Below are 23,935 nucleotides of genomic sequence, written 5' to 3'. Positions count from 1 at the left end.
AGACCTTTCATGTTTGAATTTGGAATTCGCTTGTTTATTGATATGACACAGAAATCATGAGGAATATTATAGAGAGAAGGATGACTTCAACCATCGATTTATTCTTATCTTATTGATAAACTATAATTGAATATACAGACGATTAAACAAAATCTTGTTCAAATGGAATTTTCGTTTCTGGAAAAAAAATCTGAATTTCTTAGAGTTGCACGCTATATCGAAACGTTCCATGTAAGCTTATTTATGTTTTTGGTGTGAATCGACTTTTCCAAGTATGATTCACTTCAAATAAAAGCTCAGTAAAATAGAATATGATGGACAGAAAAAAAATTGGAAATTTTCAAAAGTATTTGATATTCGAAAAATTGAAGATGTTCAAAAAAAATCCAATCATTCGTTTCAGTCCCTTGTGTTTATTAAATTTATCATTTTTGAATAATGAGTATATACTTCATACCTCATAAATTATTTCACCAAATAGAAAGTAAACACCTAAACATAAAAATAATTATTTAATTATGATCCCAAAAAATTATAAAATATATTTAAGAATAATTTAAAATATAACAATTCTCATATAATGTAATATTAAAAAAAAACAATTAAAATCAATTATGTGCTCGTTTAGGTAGCCTATGCACGAAATAATGACATCTTGGAAAAGCTGGATTCACTTCATTATTGCAATATTTAGCTAAAATATCCCGTGTCGTTTGCAAATCATTGCTGCCTTGAACTGCCTTCTGAAGAAAATATTTCATCACATAAGCTTTATCTAATTTTTCTGTCAATTCTTTCGTCTTAATTTGATCCATTCTCGTATTTTTTGCCGCTTGTTTCGTTTCTTCTGTGACACAAATGTCATTATTGTTAGTCCTAGTATTTATCAATTCATAATTTTTCTCTCTATATGTGAGCACTTTCTTCCAGATTAATTTAACTAACACCTTTTTCAACAAATTCTGCTGCTTCACATGATTTTTCATTTTCTTGATACAAAGTTGTATTATATTTTCGATATCAATGGAGATAGCCATATTCAATGTTATGTCAGATAGTCTGATCAACTCCAACACCCAAATTAAATAAACCACACTAGAAGAATTTTTCAATAAGTTATTGAATTCTATGGTTCTTGCTTGTTTTCTACTCACGTGTCCTCACTATGAATAGGTCAGACGTTCACCAAAGCCAAATTATATACAATATGGACACACCATTTAGAAAGCGATGTTGTTTTTCAGATACCGCACATGCCCAATGACAGAAGAAAGATTACTGAATCCTTATCAGTATAATGACTTCCTCTTCGTAATACGATATACTGATAAGACCATGTTTGATTCTACCTGAACTTTCGAGACCTTTCATGTTTGAATTTGGAATTCGCTTGTTTATTGATATGACACAGAAACCATGAGGAATATTATAGAGAGAAGTATGACTTCAACCATCGATTTATTCTTATCTTATTGATAAACTATAATTGAATATACAGACGATTAAACAAAATCTTGTTCAAATGGAATTTTCGTTTCTGGAAAAAAAATCTGAATTTCTTAGAGTTGCACGCTATATCGAAACGTTCCATGTAAGCTTATTTATGTTTTTGGTGTGAATCGACTTTTCCAAGTATGATTCACTTCAAATAAAAGCTCAGTAAAATAGAATATGATGGACAGAAAAAAAATTGGAAATTTTCAAAAGTATTTGATATTCGAAAAATTGAAGATGTTCAAAAAAAATCCAATCATTCGTTTCAGTCCCTTGTGTTTATTAAATTTATCATTTTTGAATAATGAGTATATACTTCATACCTCATAAATTATTTCACCAAATAGAAAGTAAACACCTAAACATAAAAATAATTATTTAATTATGATCCCAAAAAATTATAAAATATATTTAAGAATAATTTAAAATATAACAATTCTCATATAATGTAATATTAAAAAAAAACAATTAAAATCAATTATGTGCTCGTTTAGGTAGCCTATGCACGAAATAATGACATCTTGGAAAAGCTGGATTCACTTCATTATTGCAATATTTAGCTAAAATATCCCGTGTCGTTTGCAAATCATTGCTGCCTTGAACTGCCTTCTGAAGAAAATATTTCATCACATAAGCTTCATCTAATTTTTCTGTCAATTCTTTCGTCTTAATTTGATCCATTCTCGTATTTTTTGCCTCTTGTTTCGTTTCTTCTGTGACACAAATGTCATTATTGTTAGTCCTAGTATTTATCAATTCATAATTTTTCTCTCTATATGTGAGCACTTTCTTCCAGATTAATTTAACTAACACCTTTTTCAACAAATTCTGCTGCTTCACATGATTTTTCATTTTCTTGATACAAAGTTGTATTATATTTTCGATATCAATGGAGATAGCCATATTCAATGTTATGTCAGATAGTCTGATCAACTCCAACACCCAAATTAAATAAACCACACTAGAAGAATTTTTCAATAAGTTATTGAATTCTATGGTTCTTGCTTGTTTTCTACTCACGTGTCCTCACTATGAATAGGTCAGACGTTCACCAAAGCCAAATTATATACAATATGGACACACCATTTAGAAAGCGATGTTGTTTTTCAGATACCGCACATGCCCAATGACAGAAGAAAGATTACTGAATCCTTATCAGTATAATGACTTTCTCTTCGTAATACGATATACTGATAAGACCATGTTTGATTCTACCTGAACTTTCGAGACCTTTCATGTTTGAATTTGGAATTCGCTTGTTTATTGATATGACACAGAAACCATGAGGAATATTATAGAGAGAAGTATGACTTCAACCATCGATTTATTCTTATCTTATTGATAAACTATAATTGAATATACAGACGATTAAACAAAATCTTGTTCAAATGGAATTTTCGTTTCTGGAAAAAAAATCTGAATTTCTTAGAGTTGCACGCTATATCGAAACGTTCCATGTAAGCTTATTTATGTTTTTGGTGTGAATCGACTTTTCCAAGTATGATTCACTTCAAATAAAAGCTCAGTAAAATAGAATATGATGGACAGAAAAAAAATTGGAAATTTTCAAAAGTATTTGATATTCGAAAAATTGAAGATGTTCAAAAAAAATCCAATCATTCGTTTCAGTCCCTTGTGTTTATTAAATTTATCATTTTTGAATAATGAGTATATACTTCATACCTCATAAATTATTTCACCAAATAGAAAGTAAACACCTAAACATAAAAATAATTATTTAATTATGATCCCAAAAAATTATAAAATATATTTAAGAATAATTTAAAATATAACAATTCTCATATAATGTAATATTAAAAAAAAACAATTAAAATCAATTATGTGCTCGTTTAGGTAGCCTATGCACGAAATAATGACATCTTGGAAAAGCTGGATTCACTTCATTATTGCAATATTTAGCTAAAATATCCCGTGTCGTTTGCAAATCATTGCTGCCTTGAACTGCCTTCTGAAGAAAATATTTCATCACATAAGCTTCATCTAATTTTTCTGTCAATTCTTTCGTCTTAATTTGATCCATTCTCGTATTTTTTGCCTCTTGTTTCGTTTCTTCTGTGACACAAATGTCATTATTGTTAGTCCTAGTATTTATCAATTCATAATTTTTCTCTCTATATGTGAGCACTTTCTTCCAGATTAATTTAACTAACACCTTTTTCAACAAATTCTGCTGCTTCACATGATTTTTCATTTTCTTGATACAAAGTTGTATTATATTTTCGATATCAATGGAGATAGCCATATTCAATGTTATGTCAGATAGTCTGATCAACTCCAACACCCAAATTAAATAAACCACACTAGAAGAATTTTTCAATAAGTTATTGAATTCTATGGTTCTTGCTTGTTTTCTACTCACGTGTCCTCACTATGAATAGGTCAGACGTTCACCAAAGCCAAATTATATACAATATGGACACACCATTTAGAAAGCGATGTTGTTTTTCAGATACCGCACATGCCCAATGACAGAAGAAAGATTACTGAATCCTTATCAGTATAATGACTTTCTCTTCGTAATACGATATACTGATAAGACCATGTTTGATTCTACCTGAACTTTCGAGACCTTTCATGTTTGAATTTGGAATTCGCTTGTTTATTGATATGACACAGAAATCATGAGGAATATTATAGAGAGAAGGATGACTTCAACCATCGATATATTCTTATCTTATTGATAAACTATAATTGAATATATAGACGATTAAACAAAATCTTGTTCAAATGGAATTTTCGTTTCTGGAAAAAAAATCTGAATTTCTTAGAGTTGCACGCTATATCGAAACGTTCCATGTAAGCTTATTTATGTTTTTGGTGTGAATCGACTTTTCCAAGTATGATTCACTTCAAATAAAAGCTCAGTAAAATAGAATATGATGGACAGAAAAAAAATTGGAAATTTTCAAAAGTATTTGATATTCGAAAAATTGAAGATGTTCAAAAAAAATCCAATCATTCGTTTCAGTCCCTAGTGTTTATTAAATTTATCATTTTTGAATAATGAGTATATACTTCATACCTCATAAATTATTTCACCAAATAGAAAGTAAACACCTAAACATAAAAATAATTATTTAATTATGATCCCAAAAAATTATAAAATATATTTAAGAATAATTTAAAATATAACAATTCTCATATAATGTAATAAAAAAAAAACAATCAAAATCAATTAAGTGCTCGTTTAGGTAGCCTATGCACGAAATAATGACATCTTGGAAAAGCTGGATTCACTTCATTATTGCAATATTTAGCTAAAATATCCCGTGTCGTTTGCAAATCATTGCTGCCTTGAACTGCCTTCTGAAGAAAATATTTCATCACATAAGCTTTATCTAATTTTTCTGTCAATTCTTTCGTCTTAATTTGATCCATTCTCGTATTTTTTGCCGCTTGTTTCGTTTCTTCTGTGACACAAATGTCATTATTGTTAGTCCTAGTATTTATCAATTCATAATTTTTCTCTCTATATGTGAGCACTTTCTTCCAGATTAATTTAACTAACACCTTTTTCAACAAATTCTGCTGCTTCACATGATTTTTCATTTTCTTGATACAAAGTTGTATTATATTTTCGATATCAATGGAGATAGCCATATTCAATGTTATGTCAGATAGTCTGATCAACTCCAACACCCAAATTAAATAAACCACACTAGAAGAATTTTTCAATAAGTTATTGAATTCTATGGTTCTTGCTTGTTTTCTACTCACGTGTCCTCACTATGAATAGGTCAGACGTTCACCAAAGCCAAATTATATACAATATGGACACACCATTTAGAAAGCGATGTTGTTTTTCAGATACCGCACATGCCCAATGACAGAAGAAAGATTACTGAATCCTTATCAGTATAATGACTTTCTCTTCGTAATACGATATACTGATAAGACCATCTTTGATTCTACCTGAACTTTCGAGACCTTTCATGTTTGAATTTGGAATTCGCTTGTTTATTGATATGACACAGAAATCATGAGGAATATTATAGAGAGAAGGATGACTTCAACCATCGATTTATTCTTATCTTATTGATGAACTATAATTGAATATACAGACGATTAAACAAAATCTTGTTCAAATGGAATTTTCGTTTCTGGAAAAAAAAATCTGAATTTCTTAGAGTTGCACGCTATATCGAAACGTTCCATGTAAGCTTATTTATGTTTTTGGTGTGAATCGACTTTTCCAAGTATGATTCACTTCAAATAAAAGCTCAGTAAAATAGAATATGATGGACAGAAAAAAAATTGGAAATTTTCAAAAGTATTTGATATTCGAAAAATTGAAGATGTTCAAAAAAAATCCAATCATTCGTTTCAGTCCCTTGTGTTTATTGAATTCATCATTTTTGTATAATGAGTATATACTTCATACCTCATAATTTATTTCACCAAATAGAAAGTAAACACCTAAACATAAAAATAATTATTTAATTATGATCCCAAAGAATTATAAAATATATTTAAGAATAATTTAAAATATAACAATTCTCATATAATGTAATATTGAAAAAAAACAATTAAAATTAATTTAGTGCTCGTTTAGGTAGCCTATGCACGAAATAATCATATCTTGGAAAAGCTGGATTCACTTCATTATTGCAATATTTAGCTAAAATATCCCGTGTCGTTTGCAAATCATTGCTGCCTTGAACTGCCTTCTGAAGAAAATATTTCATCACATAAGCTTTATCTAATTTTTCTGTCAATTCTTTCGTCTTAATTTGATCCATTCTCGTATTTTTTGCCGCTTGTTTGGTTTCTTCTGTGACACAAATGTCATTATTGTTAGTCCTTGTATTTATCAATTCATAATTTTTCTCTCTATATGTGAGCACTTTCTTCCAGATTAATTTAACTAACACCTTTTTCAACAAATTCTGCTGCTTCACATGATTTTTCATTTTCTTGATACAAAGTTGTATTATATTTTCGATATCAATGGAGATAGCCATATTCAATGTTATGTCAGATAGTCTGATCAACTCCAACACCCAAATTAAATAAACCACACTAGAAGAATTTTTCAATAAGTTATTGAATTCTATGGTTCTTGCTTGTTTTCTACTCACGTGTCCTCACTATGAATAGGTCAGACGTTCACCAAAGCCAAATTATATACAATATGGACACACCATTTAGAAAGCGATGTTGTTTTTCAGATACCGCACATGCCCAATGACAGAAGAAAGATTACTGAATCCTTATCAGTATAATGACTTTCTCTTCGTAATACGATATACTGATAAGACCATGTTTGATTCTACCTGAACTTTCGAGACCTTTCATGTTTGAATTTGGAATTCGCTTGTTTATTGATATGACACAGAAATCATGAGGAATATTATAGACAGAAGGATGACTTCAACCATCGATTTATTCTTATCTTATTGATAAACTATAATTGAATATACAGACGATTAAACAAAATCTTGTTCAAATGGAATTTTCGTTTCTGGAAAAAAAATCTGAATTTCTTAGAGTTGCACGCTATATCGAAACGTTCCATGTAAGCTTATTTATGTTTTTGGTGTGAATCGACTTTTCCAAGTATGATTCACTTCAAATAAAAGCTCAGTAAAATAGAATATGATGGACAGAAAAAAAATTGGAAATTCTCAAAAGTATTTGATATTCGAAAAATTGAAGATGTTCAAAAAAAATCCAATCATTCGTTTCAGTCCCTTGTGTTTATTAAATTTATCATTTTTGAATAATGAGTATATACTTCATACCTCATAAATTATTTCACCAAATAGAAAGTAAACACCTAAACATGAAAATAATTATTTAATTATGATCCCAAAAAATTATAAAATATATTTAAGAATAATTTAAAATATAACAATTCTCATATAATGTAATAAAAAAAAAACAATCAAAATCAATTAAGTGCTCGTTTAGGTAGCCTATGCACGAAATAATGACATCTTGGAAAAGCTGGATTCACTTCATTATTGCAATATTTAGCTAAAATATCCCGTGTCGTTTGCAAATCATTGCTGCCTTGAACTGCCTTCTGAAGAAAATATTTCATCACATAAGCTTTATCTAATTTTTCTGTCAATTTTTTCGTCTTAATTTGATCCATTCTCGTATTTTTTGCCGCTTGTTTCGTTTCTTCTGTGACACAAATGTCATTATTGTTAGTCCTAGTATTTATCAATTCATAATTTTTCTCTCTATATGTGAGCACTTTCTTCCAGATTAATTCAACTATCACCTTTTTCAACAAATTATGCTGCTTCACATGATTTTTCATTTTCTTGATACAAAGTTGTATTATATTTTCGATATCAATGGAGATAGCCATATTCAATGTTATGTCAGATAGTCTGATCAACTCCAACACCCAAATTAAATAAACCACACTAGAAGAATTTTTCAATAAATTATTGAATTCTATGGTTCTTGCTTGTTTTCTACTCACGTGTCCTCACTATGAATAGGTCAGACGTTCACCAAAGCCAAATTATATACAATATGGACACACCATTTAGAAAGCGATGTTGTTTTTCAGATACCGCACATGCCCAATGACAGAAGAAAGATTACTGAATCCTTATCAGTATAATGACTTTCTCTTCGTAATACGATATACTGATAAGACCATGTTTGATTCTACCCGAACTTTCGAGACCTTTCATGTTTGAATTTGGAATTCGCTTGTTTATTGATATGACACAGAAATCATGAGGAATATTATAGAGAGAAGGATGACTTCAACCATCGATTTATTCTTATCTTATTGATAAACTATAATTGAATATACAGACGATTAAACAAAATCTTGTTCAAATGGAATTTTCGTTTCTGGAAAAAAAATCTGAATTTCTTAGAGTTGCACGCTATATCGAAACGTTCCATGTAAGCTTATTTATGTTTTTGGTGTGAATCGACTTTTCCAAGTATGATTCACTTCAAATAAAAGCTCAGTAAAATAGAATATGATGGACAGAAAAAAAATTGGAAATTTTCAAAAGTATTTGATATTCGAAAAATTGAAGATGTTCAAAAAAAATCCAATCATTCGTTTCAGTCCCTTGTGTTTATTAAATTTATCATTTTTGAATAATGAGTATATACTTCATACCTCATAAATTATTTAGCCAAATAGAAAGTAAACACCTAAACATAAAAATAATTATTTAATTATGATCCCAAAAAATTATAAAATATATTTAAGAATAATTTAAAATATAACAATTCTCATATAATGTAATATTAAAAAAAACAATTAAAATCAATTAAGTGCTCGTTTAGGTAGCCTATGCACGAAATAATGACATCTTGGAAAAGCTGGATTCACTTCATTATTGCAATATTTAGCTAAAATATCCCGTGTCGTTTGCAAATCATTGCTGCCTTGAACTGCCTTCTGAAGAAAATATTTCATCACATAAGCTTTATCTAATTTTTCTGTCAATTCTTTCGTCTTAATTTGATCCATTCTCGTATTTTTTGCCGCTTGTTTCGTTTCTTCTGTGACACAAATGTCATTATTGTTAGTCCTAGTATTTATCAATTCATAATTTTTCTCTCTATATGTGAGCACTTTCTTCCAGATTAATTCAACTAACACCTTTTTCAACAAATTATGCTGCTTCACATGATTTTTCATTTTCTTGATACAAAGTTGTATTATATTTTCGATATCAATGGAGATAGCCATATTCAATGTTATGTCAGATAGTCTGATCAACTCCAACACCCAAATTAAATAAACCACACTAGAAGAATTTTTCAATAAATTATTGAATTCTATGGTTCTTGCTTGTTTTCTACTCACGTGTCCTCACTATGAATAGGTCAGACGTTCACCAAAGCCAAATTATATACAATATGGACACACCATTTAGAAAGCGATGTTGTTTTTCAGATACCGCACATGCCCAATGACAGAAGAAAGATTACTGAATCCTTATCAGTATAATGACTTTCTCTTCGTAATACGATATACTGATAAGACCATGTTTGATTCTACCCGAACTTTCGAGACCTTTCATGTTTGAATTTGGAATTCGCTTGTTTATTGATATGACACAGAAATCATGAGGAATATTATAGAGAGAAGGATGACTTCAACCATCGATTTATTCTTATCTTATTGATAAACTATAATTGAATATACAGACGATTAAACAAAATCTTGTTCAAATGGAATTTTCGTTTCTGGAAAAAAAATCTGAATTTCTTAGAGTTGCACGCTATATCGAAACGTTCCATGTAAGCTTATTTATGTTTTTGGTGTGAATCGACTTTTCCAAGTATGATTCACTTCAAATAAAAGCTCAGTAAAATAGAATATGATGGACAGAAAAAAAATTGGAAATTTTCAAAAGTATTTGATATTCGAAAAATTGAAGATGTTCAAAAAAAATCCAATCATTCGTTTCAGTCCCTTGTGTTTATTAAATTTATCATTTTTGAGTAATGAGTATATACTTCATACCTCATAAATTATTTCACCAAATAGAAAGTAAACACCTAAACATAAAAATAATTATTTAATTATGATCCCAAAAAATTATAAAATATATTTAAGAATAATTTAAAATATAACAATTCTCATATAATGTAATAAAAAAAAAACAATCAAAATCAATTAAGTGCTCGTTTAGGTAGCCTATGCACGAAATAATGACATCTTGGAAAAGCTGGATTCACTTCATTATTGCAATATTTAGCTAAAATATCCCGTGTCGTTTGCAAATCATTGCTGCCTTGAACTGCCTTCTGAAGAAAATATTTCATCACATAAGCTTTATCTAATTTTTCTGTCAATTCTTTCGTCTTAATTTGATCCATTCTCGTATTTTTTGCCGCTTGTTTCGTTTCTTCTGTGACACAAATGTCATTATTGTTAGTCCTAGTATTTATCAATTCATAATTTTTCTCTCTATATGTGAGCACTTTCTTCCAGATTAATTTAACTAACACCTTTTTCAACAAATTCTGCTGCTTCACATGATTTTTCATTTTCTTGATACAAAGTTGTATTATATTTTCGATATCAATGGAGATAGCCATATTCAATGTTATGTCAGATAGTCTGATCAACTCCAACACCCAAATTAAATAAACCACACTAGAAGAATTTTTCAATAAGTTATTGAATTCTATGGTTCTTGCTTGTTTTCTACTCACGTGTCCTCACTATGAATAGGTCAGACGTTCACCAAAGCCAAATTATATACAATATGGACACACCATTTAGAAAGCGATGTTGTTTTTCAGATACCGCACATGCCCAATGACAGAAGAAAGATTACTGAATCCTTATCAGTATAATGACTTCCTCTTCGTAATACGATATACTGATAAGACCATGTTTGATTCTACCTGAACTTTCGAGACCTTTCATGTTTGAATTTGGAATTCGCTTGTTTATTGATATGACACAGAAACCATGAGGAATATTATAGAGAGAAGTATGACTTCAACCATCGATTTATTCTTATCTTATTGATAAACTATAATTGAATATACAGACGATTAAACAAAATCTTGTTCAAATGGAATTTTCGTTTCTGGAAAAAAAATCTGAATTTCTTAGAGTTGCACGCTATATCGAAACGTTCCATGTAAGCTTATTTATGTTTTTGGTGTGAATCGACTTTTCCAAGTATGATTCACTTCAAATAAAAGCTCAGTAAAATAGAATATGATGGACAGAAAAAAAATTGGAAATTTTCAAAAGTATTTGATATTCGAAAAATTGAAGATGTTCAAAAAAAATCCAATCATTCGTTTCAGTCCCTTGTGTTTATTAAATTTATCATTTTTGAATAATGAGTATATACTTCATACCTCATAAATTATTTCACCAAATAGAAAGTAAACACCTAAACATAAAAATAATTATTTAATTATGATCCCAAAAAATTATAAAATATATTTAAGAATAATTTAAAATATAACAATTCTCATATAATGTAATATTAAAAAAAAACAATTAAAATCAATTATGTGCTCGTTAAGGTAGCCTATGCACGAAATAATGACATCTTGGAAAAGCTGGATTCACTTCATTATTGCAATATTTAGCTAAAATATCCCGTGTCGTTTGCAAATCATTGCTGCCTTGAACTGCCTTCTGAAGAAAATATTTCATCACATAAGCTTCATCTAATTTTTCTGTCAATTCTTTCGTCTTAATTTGATCCATTCTCGTATTTTTTGCCTCTTGTTTCGTTTCTTCTGTGACACAAATGTCATTATTGTTAGTCCTAGTATTTATCAATTCATAATTTTTCTCTCTATATGTGAGCACTTTCTTCCAGATTAATTTAACTAACACCTTTTTCAACAAATTCTGCTGCTTCACATGATTTTTCATTTTCTTGATACAAAGTTGTATTATATTTTCGATATCAATGGAGATAGCCATATTCAATGTTATGTCAGATAGTCTGATCAACTCCAACACCCAAATTAAATAAACCACACTAGAAGAATTTTTCAATAAGTTATTGAATTCTATGGTTCTTGCTTGTTTTCTACTCACGTGTCCTCACTATGAATAGGTCAGACGTTCACCAAAGCCAAATTATATACAATATGGACACACCATTTAGAAAGCGATGTTGTTTTTCAGATACCGCACATGCCCAATGACAGAAGAAAGATTACTGAATCCTTATCAGTATAATGACTTTCTCTTCGTAATACGATATACTGATAAGACCATGTTTGATTCTACCTGAACTTTCGAGACCTTTCATGTTTGAATTTGGAATTCGCTTGTTTATTGATATGACACAGAAACCATGAGGAATATTATAGAGAGAAGTATGACTTCAACCATCGATTTATTCTTATCTTATTGATAAACTATAATTGAATATACAGACGATTAAACAAAATCTTGTTCAAATGGAATTTTCGTTTCTGGAAAAAAAATCTGAATTTCTTAGAGTTGCACGCTATATCGAAACGTTCCATGTAAGCTTATTTATGTTTTTGGTGTGAATCGACTTTTCCAAGTATGATTCACTTCAAATAAAAGCTCAGTAAAATAGAATATGATGGACAGAAAAAAAATTGGAAATTTTCAAAAGTATTTGATATTCGAAAAATTGAAGATGTTCAAAAAAAATCCAATCATTCGTTTCAGTCCCTTGTGTCTATTAAATTTATCATTTTTGAATAATGAGTATATACTTCATACCTCATAAATTATTTCACCAAATAGAAAGTAAACACCTAAACATAAAAATAATTATTTAATTATGATCCCAAAAAATTATAAAATATATTTAAGAATAATTTAAAATATAACAATTCTCATATAATGTAATATTAAAAAAAAACAATTAAAATCAATTATGTGCTCGTTTAGGTAGCCTATGCACGAAATAATGACATCTTGGAAAAGCTGGATTCACTTCATTATTGCAATATTTAGCTAAAATATCCCGTGTCGTTTGCAAATCATTGCTGCCTTGAACTGCCTTCTGAAGAAAATATTTCATCACATAAGCTTCATCTAATTTTTCTGTCAATTCTTTCGTCTTAATTTGATCCATTCTCGTATTTTTTGCCTCTTGTTTCGTTTCTTCTGTGACACAAATGTCATTATTGTTAGTCCTAGTATTTATCAATTCATAATTTTTCTCTCTATATGTGAGCACTTTCTTCCAGATTAATTTAACTAACACCTTTTTCAACAAATTCTGCTGCTTCACATGATTTTTCATTTTCTTGATACAAAGTTGTATTATATTTTCGATATCAATGGAGATAGCCATATTCAATGTTATGTCAGATAGTCTGATCAACTCCAACACCCAAATTAAATAAACCACACTAGAAGAATTTTTCAATAAGTTATTGAATTCTATGGTTCTTGCTTGTTTTCTACTCACGTGTCCTCACTATGAATAGGTCAGACGTTCACCAAAGCCAAATTATGTACAATATGGACACACCATTTAGAAAGCGATGTTGTTTTTCAGATACCGCACATGCCCAATGACAGAAGAAAGATTACTGAATCCTTATCAGTATAATGACTTTCTCTTCGTAATACGATATACTGATAAGACCATGTTTGATTCTACCTGAACTTTCGAGACCTTTCATGTTTGAATTTGGAATTCGCTTGTTTATTGATATGACACAGAAACCATGAGGAATATTATAGAGAGAAGTATGACTTCAACCATCGATTTATTCTTATCTTATTGATAAACTATAATTGAATATACAGACGATTAAACAAAATCTTGTTCAAATGGAATTTTCGTTTCTGGAAAAAAAATCTGAATTTCTTAGAGTTGCACGCTATATCGAAACGTTCCATGTAAGCTTATTTATGTTTTTGGTGTGAATCGACTTTTCCAAGTATGATTCACTTCAAATAAAAGCTCAGTAAAATAGAATATGATGGACAGAAAAAAAATTGGAAATTTTCAAAAGTATTTGATATTCGAAAAATTGAAGATGTTCAAAAAAAATCCAATCATTCGTTTCAGTCCCTTGTGTCTATTAAATTTATCATTTTTGAATAATGAGTATATACTTCATACCTCATAAATTATTTCACCAAATAGAAAGTAAACACCTAAACATAAAAATAATTATTTAATTATGATCCCAAAAAATTATAAAATATATTTAAGAATAATTTAAAATATAACAATTCTCATATAATGTAATATTAAAAAAAAACAATTAAAATCAATTATGTGCTCGTTTAGGTAGCCTATGCACGAAATAATGACATCTTGGAAAAGCTGGATTCACTTCATTATTGCAATATTTAGCTAAAATATCCCGTGTCGTTTGCAAATCATTGCTGCCTTGAACTGCCTTCTGAAGAAAATATTTCATCACATAAGCTTCATCTAATTTTTCTGTCAATTCTTTCGTCTTAATTTGATCCATTCTCGTATTTTTTGCCTCTTGTTTCGTTTCTTCTGTGACACAAATGTCATTATTGTTAGTCCTAGTATTTATCAATTCATAATTTTTCTCTCTATATGTGAGCACTTTCTTCCAGATTAATTTAACTAACACCTTTTTCAACAAATTCTGCTGCTTCACATGATTTTTCATTTTCTTGATACAAAGTTGTATTATATTTTCGATATCAATGGAGATAGCCATATTCAATGTTATGTCAGATAGTCTGATCAACTCCAACACCCAAATTAAATAAACCACACTAGAAGAATTTTTCAATAAGTTATTGAATTCTATGGTTCTTGCTTGTTTTCTACTCACGTGTCCTCACTATGAATAGGTCAGACGTTCACCAAAGCCAAATTATATACAATATGGACACACCATTTAGAAAGCGATGTTGTTTTTCAGATACCGCACATGCCCAATGACAGAAGAAAGATTACTGAATCCTTATCAGTATAATGACTTTCTCTTCGTAATACGATATACTGATAAGACCATGTTTGATTCTACCTGAACTTTCGAGACCTTTCATGTTTGAATTTGGAATTCGCTTGTTTATTGATATGACACAGAAATCATGAGGAATATTATAGAGAGAAGGATGACTTCAACCATCGATATATTCTTATCTTATTGATAAACTATAATTGAATATATAGACGATTAAACAAAATCTTGTTCAAATGGAATTTTCGTTTCTGGAAAAAAAATCTGAATTTCTTAGAGTTGCACGCTATATCGAAACGTTCCATGTAAGCTTATTTATGTTTTTGGTGTGAATCGACTTTTCCAAGTATGATTCACTTCAAATAAAAGCTCAGTAAAATAGAATATGATGGACAGAAAAAAAATTGGAAATTTTCAAAAGTATTTGATATTCGAAAAATTGAAGATGTTCAAAAAAAATCCAATCATTCGTTTCAGTCCCTTGTGTTTATTAAATTTATCATTTTTGAATAATGAGTATATACTTCATACCTCATAAATTATTTCACCAAATAGAAAGTAAACACCTAAACATAAAAATAATTATTTAATTATGATCCCAAAAAATTATAAAATATATTTAAGAATAATTTTAAATATAACAATTCTCATATAATGTAATAAAAAAAAAACAATCAAAATCAATTAAGTGCTCGTTTAGGTAGCCTATGCACGAAATAATGACATCTTGGAAAAGCTGGATTCACTTCATTATTGCAATATTTAGCTAAAATATCCCGTGTCGTTTGCAAATCATTGCTGCCTTGAACTGCCTTCTGAAGAAAATATTTCATCACATAAGCTTTATCTAATTTTTCTGTCAATTCTTTCGTCTTAATTTGATCCATTCTCGTATTTTTTGCCGCTTGTTTCGTTTCTTCTGTGACACAAATGTCATTATTGTTAGTCCTAGTATTTATCAATTCATAATTTTTCTCTCTATATGTGAGCACTTTCTTCCAGATTAATTTAACTAACACCTTTTTCAACAAATTCTGCTGCTTCACATGATTTTTCATTTTCTTGATACAAAGTTGTATTATATTTTCGATATCAATGGAGATAGCCATATTCAATGTTATGTCAGATAGTCTGATCAACTCCAACACCCAAATTAAATAAACCACACTAGAAGAATTTTTCAATAAGTTATTGAATTCTATGGTTCTTGCTTGTTTTCTACTCACGTGTCCTCACTATGAATAGGTCAGACGTTCACCAAAGCCAAATTATATACAATATGGACACACCATTTAGAAAGCGATGTTGTTTTTCAGATACCGCACATGCCCAATGACAGAAGAAAGATTACTGAATCCTTATCAGTATAATGACTTTCTCTTCGTAATACGATATACTGATAAGACCATCTTTGATTCTACCTGAACTTTCGAGACCTTTCATGTTTGAATTTGGAATTCGCTTGTTTATTGATATGACACAGAAATCATGAGGAATATTATAGAGAGAAGGATGACTTCAACCATCGATTTATTCTTATCTTATTGATGAACTATAATTGAATATACAGACGATTAAACAAAATCTTGTTCAAATGGAATTTTCGTTTCTGGAAAAAAAAATCTGAATTTCTTAGAGTTGCACGCTATATCGAAACGTTCCATGTAAGCTTATTTATGTTTTTGGTGTGAATCGACTTTTCCAAGTATGATTCACTTCAAATAAAAGCTCAGTAAAATAGAATATGATGGACAGAAAAAAAATTGGAAATTTTCAAAAGTATTTGATATTCGAAAAATTGAAGATGTTCAAAAAAAATCCAATCATTCGTTTCAGTCCCTTGTGTTTATTGAATTCATCATTTTTGTATAATGAGTATATACTTCATACCTCATAATTTATTTCACCAAATAGAAAGTAAACACCTAAACATAAAAATAATTATTTAATTATGATCCCAAAGAATTATAAAATATATTTAAGAATAATTTAAAATATAACAATTCTCATATAATGTAATATTGAAAAAAAACAATTAAAATTAATTTAGTGCTCGTTTAGGTAGCCTATGCACGAAATAATCATATCTTGGAAAAGCTGGATTCACTTCATTATTGCAATATTTAGCTAAAATATCCCGTGTCGTTTGCAAATCATTGCTGCCTTGAACTGCCTTCTGAAGAAAATATTTCATCACATAAGCTTTATCTAATTTTTCTGTCAATTCTTTCGTCTTAATTTGATCCATTCTCGTATTTTTTGCCGCTTGTTTGGTTTCTTCTGTGACACAAATGTCATTATTGTTAGTCCTTGTATTTATCAATTCATAATTTTTCTCTCTATATGTGAGCACTTTCTTCCAGATTAATTTAACTAACACCTTTTTCAACAAATTCTGCTGCTTCACATGATTTTTCATTTTCTTGATACAAAGTTGTATTATATTTTCGATATCAATGGAGATAGCCATATTCAATGTTATGTCAGATAGTCTGATCAACTCCAACACCCAAATTAAATAAACCACACTAGAAGAATTTTTCAATAAGTTATGGAATTCTATGGTTCTTGCTTGTTTTCTACTCACGTGTCCTCACTATGAATAGGTCAGACGTTCACCAAAGCCAAATTATATACAATATGGACACACCATTTAGAAAGCGATGTTGTTTTTCAGATACCGCACATGCCCAATGACAGAAGAAAGATTACTGAATCCTTATCAGTATAATGACTTTCTCTTCGTAATACGATATACTGATAAGACCATGTTTGATTCTACCTGAACTTTCGAGACCTTTCATGTTTGAATTTGGAATTCGCTTGTTTATTGATATGACACAGAAATCATGAGGAATATTATAGACAGAAGGATGACTTCAACCATCGATTTATTCTTATCTTATTGATAAACTATAATTGAATATACAGACGATTAAACAAAATCTTGTTCAAATGGAATTTTCGTTTCTGGAAAAAAAATCTGAATTTCTTAGAGTTGCACGCTATATCGAAACGTTCCATGTAAGCTTATTTATGTTTTTGGTGTGAATCGACTTTTCCAAGTATGATTCACTTCAAATAAAAGCTCAGTAAAATAGAATATGATGGACAGAAAAAAAATTGGAAATTCTCAAAAGTATTTGATATTCGAAAAATTGAAGATGTTCAAAAAAAATCCAATCATTCGTTTCAGTCCCTTGTGTTTATTAAATTTATCATTTTTGAATAATGAGTATATACTTCATACCTCATAAATTATTTCACCAAATAGAAAGTAAACACCTAAACATGAAAATAATTATTTAATTATGATCCCAAAAAATTATAAAATATATTTAAGAATAATTTAAAATATAACAATTCTCATATAATGTAATAAAAAAAAAACAATCAAAATCAATTAAGTGCTCGTTTAGGTAGCCTATGCACGAAATAATGACATCTTGGAAAAGCTGGATTCACTTCATTATTGCAATATTTAGCTAAAATATCCCGTGTCGTTTGCAAATCATTGCTGCCTTGAACTGCCTTCTGAAGAAAATATTTCATCACATAAGCTTTATCTAATTTTTCTGTCAATTTTTTCGTCTTAATTTGATCCATTCTCGTATTTTTTGCCGCTTGTTTCGTTTCTTCTGTGACACAAATGTCATTATTGTTAGTCCTAGTATTTATCAATTCATAATTTTTCTCTCTATATGTGAGCACTTTCTTCCAGATTAATTCAACTATCACCTTTTTCAACAAATTATGCTGCTTCACATGATTTTTCATTTTCTTGATACAAAGTTGTATTATATTTTCGATATCAATGGAGATAGCCATATTCAATGTTATGTCAGATAGTCTGATCAACTCCAACACCCAAATTAAATAAACCACACTAGAAGAATTTTTCAATAAATTATTGAATTCTATGGTTCTTGCTTGTTTTCTACTCACGTGTCCTCACTATGAATAGGTCAGACGTTCACCAAAGCCAAATTATATACAATATGGACACACCATTTAGAAAGCGATGTTGTTTTTCAGATACCGCACATGCCCAATGACAGAAGAAAGATTACTGAATCCTTATCAGTATAATGACTTTCTCTTCGTAATACGATATACTGATAAGACCATGTTTGATTCTACCCGAACTTTCGAGACCTTTCATGTTTGAATTTGGAATTCGCTTGTTTATTGATATGACACAGAAATCATGAGGAATATTATAGAGAGAAGGATGACTTCAACCATCGATTTATTCTTATCTTATTGATAAACTATAATTGAATATACAGACGATTAAACAAAATCTTGTTCAAATGGAATTTTCGTTTCTGGAAAAAAAATCTGAATTTCTTAGAGTTGCACGCTATATCGAAACGTTCCATGTAAGCTTATTTATGTTTTTGGTGTGAATCGACTTTTCCAAGTATGATTCACTTCAAATAAAAGCTCAGTAAAATAGAATATGATGGACAGAAAAAAAATTGGAAATTTTCAAAAGTATTTGATATTCGAAAAATTGAAGATGTTCAAAAAAAATCCAATCATTCGTTTCAGTCCCTTGTGTTTATTAAATTTATCATTTTTGAATAATGAGTATATACTTCATACCTCATAAATTATTTAGCCAAATAGAAAGTAAACACCTAAACATAAAAATAATTATTTAATTATGATCCCAAAAAATTATAAAATATATTTAAGAATAATTTAAAATATAACAATTCTCATATAATGTAATATTAAAAAAAACAATTAAAATCAATTAAGTGCTCGTTTAGGTAGCCTATGCACGAAATAATGACATCTTGGAAAAGCTGGATTCACTTCATTATTGCAATATTTAGCTAAAATATCCCGTGTCGTTTGCAAATCATTGCTGCCTTGAACTGCCTTCTGAAGAAAATATTTCATCACATAAGCTTTATCTAATTTTTCTGTCAATTCTTTCGTCTTAATTTGATCCATTCTCGTATTTTTTGCCGCTTGTTTCGTTTCTTCTGTGACACAAATGTCATTATTGTTAGTCCTAGTATTTATCAATTCATAATTTTTCTCTCTATATGTGAGCACTTTCTTCCAGATTAATTCAACTAACACCTTTTTCAACAAATTATGCTGCTTCACATGATTTTTCATTTTCTTGATACAAAGTTGTATTATATTTTCGATATCAATGGAGATAGCCATATTCAATGTTATGTCAGATAGTCTGATCAACTCCAACACCCAAATTAAATAAACCACACTAGAAGAATTTTTCAATAAATTATTGAATTCTATGGTTCTTGCTTGTTTTCTACTCACGTGTCCTCACTATGAATAGGTCAGACGTTCACCAAAGCCAAATTATATACAATATGGACACACCATTTAGAAAGCGATGTTGTTTTTCAGATACCGCACATGCCCAATGACAGAAGAAAGATTACTGAATCCTTATCAGTATAATGACTTTCTCTTCATAATACGATATACTGATAAGACCATGTTTGATTCTACCCGAACTTTCGAGACCTTTCATGTTTGAATTTGGAATTCGCTTGTTTATTGATATGACACAGAAATCATGAGGAATATTATAGAGAGAAGGATGACTTCAACCATCGATTTATTCTTATCTTATTGATAAACTATAATTGAATATACAGACGATTAAACAAAATCTTGTTCAAATGGAATTTTCGTTTCTGGAAAAAAAATCTGAATTTCTTAGAGTTGCACGCTATATCGAAACGTTCCATGTAAGCTTATTTATGTTTTTGGTGTGAATCGACTTTTCCAAGTATGATTCACTTCAAATAAAAGCTCAGTAAAATAGAATATGATGGACAGAAAAAAAATTGGAAATTTTCAAAAGTATTTGATATTCGAAAAATTGAAGATGTTCAAAAAAAATCCAATCATTCGTTTCAGTCCCTTGTGTTTATTAAATTTATCATTTTTGAATAATGAGTATATACTTCATACCTCATAAATTATTTCACCAAATAGAAAGTAAACACCTAAACATAAAAATAATTATTTAATTATGATCCCAAAAAATTATAAAATATATTTAAGAATAATTTAAAATATAACAATTCTCATATAATGTAATATTAAAAAAAAACAATTAAAATCAATTATATGCTCGTTTAGGTAGCCTATGCACGAAATAATGACATCTTGGAAAAGCTGGATTCACTTCATTATTGCAATATTTAGCTAAAATACCCCGTGTCGTTTGCAAATCATTGCTGCCTTGAACTGCCTTCTGAAGAAAATATTTCATCACATAAGCTTTATCTAATTTTTCTGTCAATTCTTTCGTCTTAATTTGATCCATTCTCGTATTTTTTGCCGCTTGTTTCGTTTCTTCTGTGACACAAATGTCATTATTGTTAGTCCTAGTATTTATCAATTCATAATTTTTCTCTCTATATGTGAGCACTTTCTTCCAGATTAATTTAACTAACACCTTTTTCAACAAATTCTGCTGCTTCACATGATTTTTCATTTTCTTGATACAAAGTTGTATTATATTTTCGATATCAATGGAGATAGCCATATTCAATGTTATGTCAGATAGTCTGATCAACTCCAACACCCAAATTAAATAAACCACACTAGAAGAATTTTTCAATAAGTTATTGAATTCTATGGTTCTTGCTTGTTTTCTACTCACGTGTCCTCACTATGAATAGGTCAGACGTTCACCAAAGCCAAATTATATACAATATGGACACACCATTTAGAAAGCGATGTTGTTTTTCAGATACCGCACATGCCCAATGACAGAAGAAAGATTACTGAATCCTTATCAGTATAATGACTTTCTCTTCGTAATACGATATACTGATAAGACCATGTTTGATTCTACCTGAACTTTCGAGACCTTTCATGTTTGAATTTGGAATTCGCTTGTTTATTGATATGACACAGAAATCATGAGGAATATTATAGAGAGAAGGATGACTTCAACCATCGATTTATTCTTATCTTATTGATAAACTATAATTGAATATATAGACGATTAAACAAAATCTTGTTCAAATGGAATTTTTGTTTCTGGAAAAAAAATCTGAATTTCTTAGAGTTGCACGCTATATCGAAACGTTCCATGTAAGCTTATTTATGTTTTTGGTGTGAATCGACTTTTCCAAGTATGATTCACTTCAAATAAAAGCTCAGTAAAATAGAATATGATGGACAGAAAAAAAATTGGAAATTTTCAAAAGTATTTGATATTCGAAAAATTGAAGATGTTCAAAAAAAATCCAATCATTCGTTTCAGTCCCTTGTGTTTATTAAATTTATCATTTTTGAGTAATGAGTATATACTTCATACCTCATAAATTATTTCACCAAATAGAAAGTAAACACCTAAACATAAAAATAATTATTTAATTATGATCCCAAAAAATTATAAAATATATTTAAGAATAATTTAAAATATAACAATTCTCATATAATGTAATAAAAAAAAAACAATCAAAATCAATTAAGTGCTCGTTTAGGTAGCCTATGCACGAAATAATGACATCTTGGAAAAGCTGGATTCACTTCATTATTGCAATATTTAGCTAAAATATCCCGTGTCGTTTGCAAATCATTGCTGCCTTGAACTGCCTTCTGAAGAAAATATTTCATCACATAAGCTTTATCTAATTTTTCTGTCAATTCTTTCGTCTTAATTTGATCCATTCTCGTATTTTTTGCCGCTTGTTTCGTTTCTTCTGTGACACAAATGTCATTATTGTTAGTCCTAGTATTTATCAATTCATAATTTTTCTCTCTATATGTGAGCACTTTCTTCCAGATTAATTTAACTTACACCTTTTTCAACAAATTCTGCTGCTTCACATGATTTTTCATTTTCTTGATACAAAGTTGTATTATATTTTCGATATCAATGGAGATAGCCATATTCAATGTTATGTCAGATAGTCTGATCAACTCCAACACCCAAATTAAATAAACCACACTAGAAGAATTTTTCAATAAGTTATTGAATTCTATGGTTCTTGCTTGTTTTCTACTCACGTGTCCTCACTATGAATAGGTCAGACGTTCACCAAAGCCAAATTATATACAATATGGACACACCATTTAGAAAGCGATGTTGTTTTTCAGATACCGCACATGCCCAATGACAGAAGAAAGATTACTGAATCCTTATCAGTATAATGACTTTCTCTTCGTAATACGATATACTGATAAGACCATCTTTGATTCTACCTGAACTTTCGAGACCTTTCATGTTTGAATTTGGAATTCGCTTGTTTATTGATATGATACAGAAATCATGAGAAATATTATAGAGAGAAGGATGACTTCAACCATCGATTTATTCTTATCTTATTGATAAACTATAATTGAATATACAGACGATTAAACAAAATCTTGTTCAAATGGAATTTTCGTTTCTGGAAAAAAAAATCTGAATTTCTTAGAGTTGCACGCTATATCGAAACGTTCCATGTAAGCTTATTTATGTTTTTGGTGTGAATCGACTTTTCCAAGTATGATTCACTTCAAATAAAAGCTCAGTAAAATAGAATATGATGGACAGAAAAAAAATTGGAAATTTTCAAAAGTATTTGATATTCGAAAAATTGAAGATGTTCAAAAAAAATCCAATCATTCGTTTCAGTCCCTTGTGTTTATTGAATTCATCATTTTTGTATAATGAGTATATACTTCATACCTCATAATTTATTTCACCAAATAGAAAGTAAACACCTAAACATAAAAATAATTATTTAATTATGATCCCAAAAAATTATAAAATATATTTAAGAATAATTTAAAATATAACAATTCTCATATAATGTAATATTAAAAAAAAACAATTAAAATCAATTAAGTGCTCGTTTAGGTAGCCTATGCACGAAATAATGACATCTTGGAAAAGCTGGATTCACTTCATTATTGCAATATTTAGCTAAAATATCCCGTGTCGTTTGCAAATCATTGCTGCCTTGAACTGCCTTCTGAAGAAAATATTTCATCACATAAGCTTCATCTAATTTTTCTGTCAATTCTTTCGTCTTAATTTGATCCATTCTCGTATTTT

The 23,935-nt window shown here is 29.2% G+C and overlaps 1 protein-coding gene across 1 annotated transcript in view; it reads left to right on the top strand.

Annotated features, from left to right (window-relative positions):
• The window catches only part of LOC123683475 (SET and MYND domain-containing protein 4-like), a 424,959-nt gene that overhangs the window by 66,087 nt on the left and 334,937 nt on the right, over window positions 1–23,935 (top strand). The gene's annotated exons all lie outside the window — the stretch shown is intronic.

The sequence above is a fragment of the Harmonia axyridis genome, chromosome 6 (assembly GCF_914767665.1).
Source record: "Harmonia axyridis chromosome 6, icHarAxyr1.1, whole genome shotgun sequence".
NCBI classification, from domain to species: Eukaryota; Metazoa; Arthropoda; class Insecta; order Coleoptera; family Coccinellidae; genus Harmonia; species Harmonia axyridis.
Note: the sequence above shows the minus strand (reverse complement) of the source record. Positions and strands in the feature narration are given on the sequence as shown.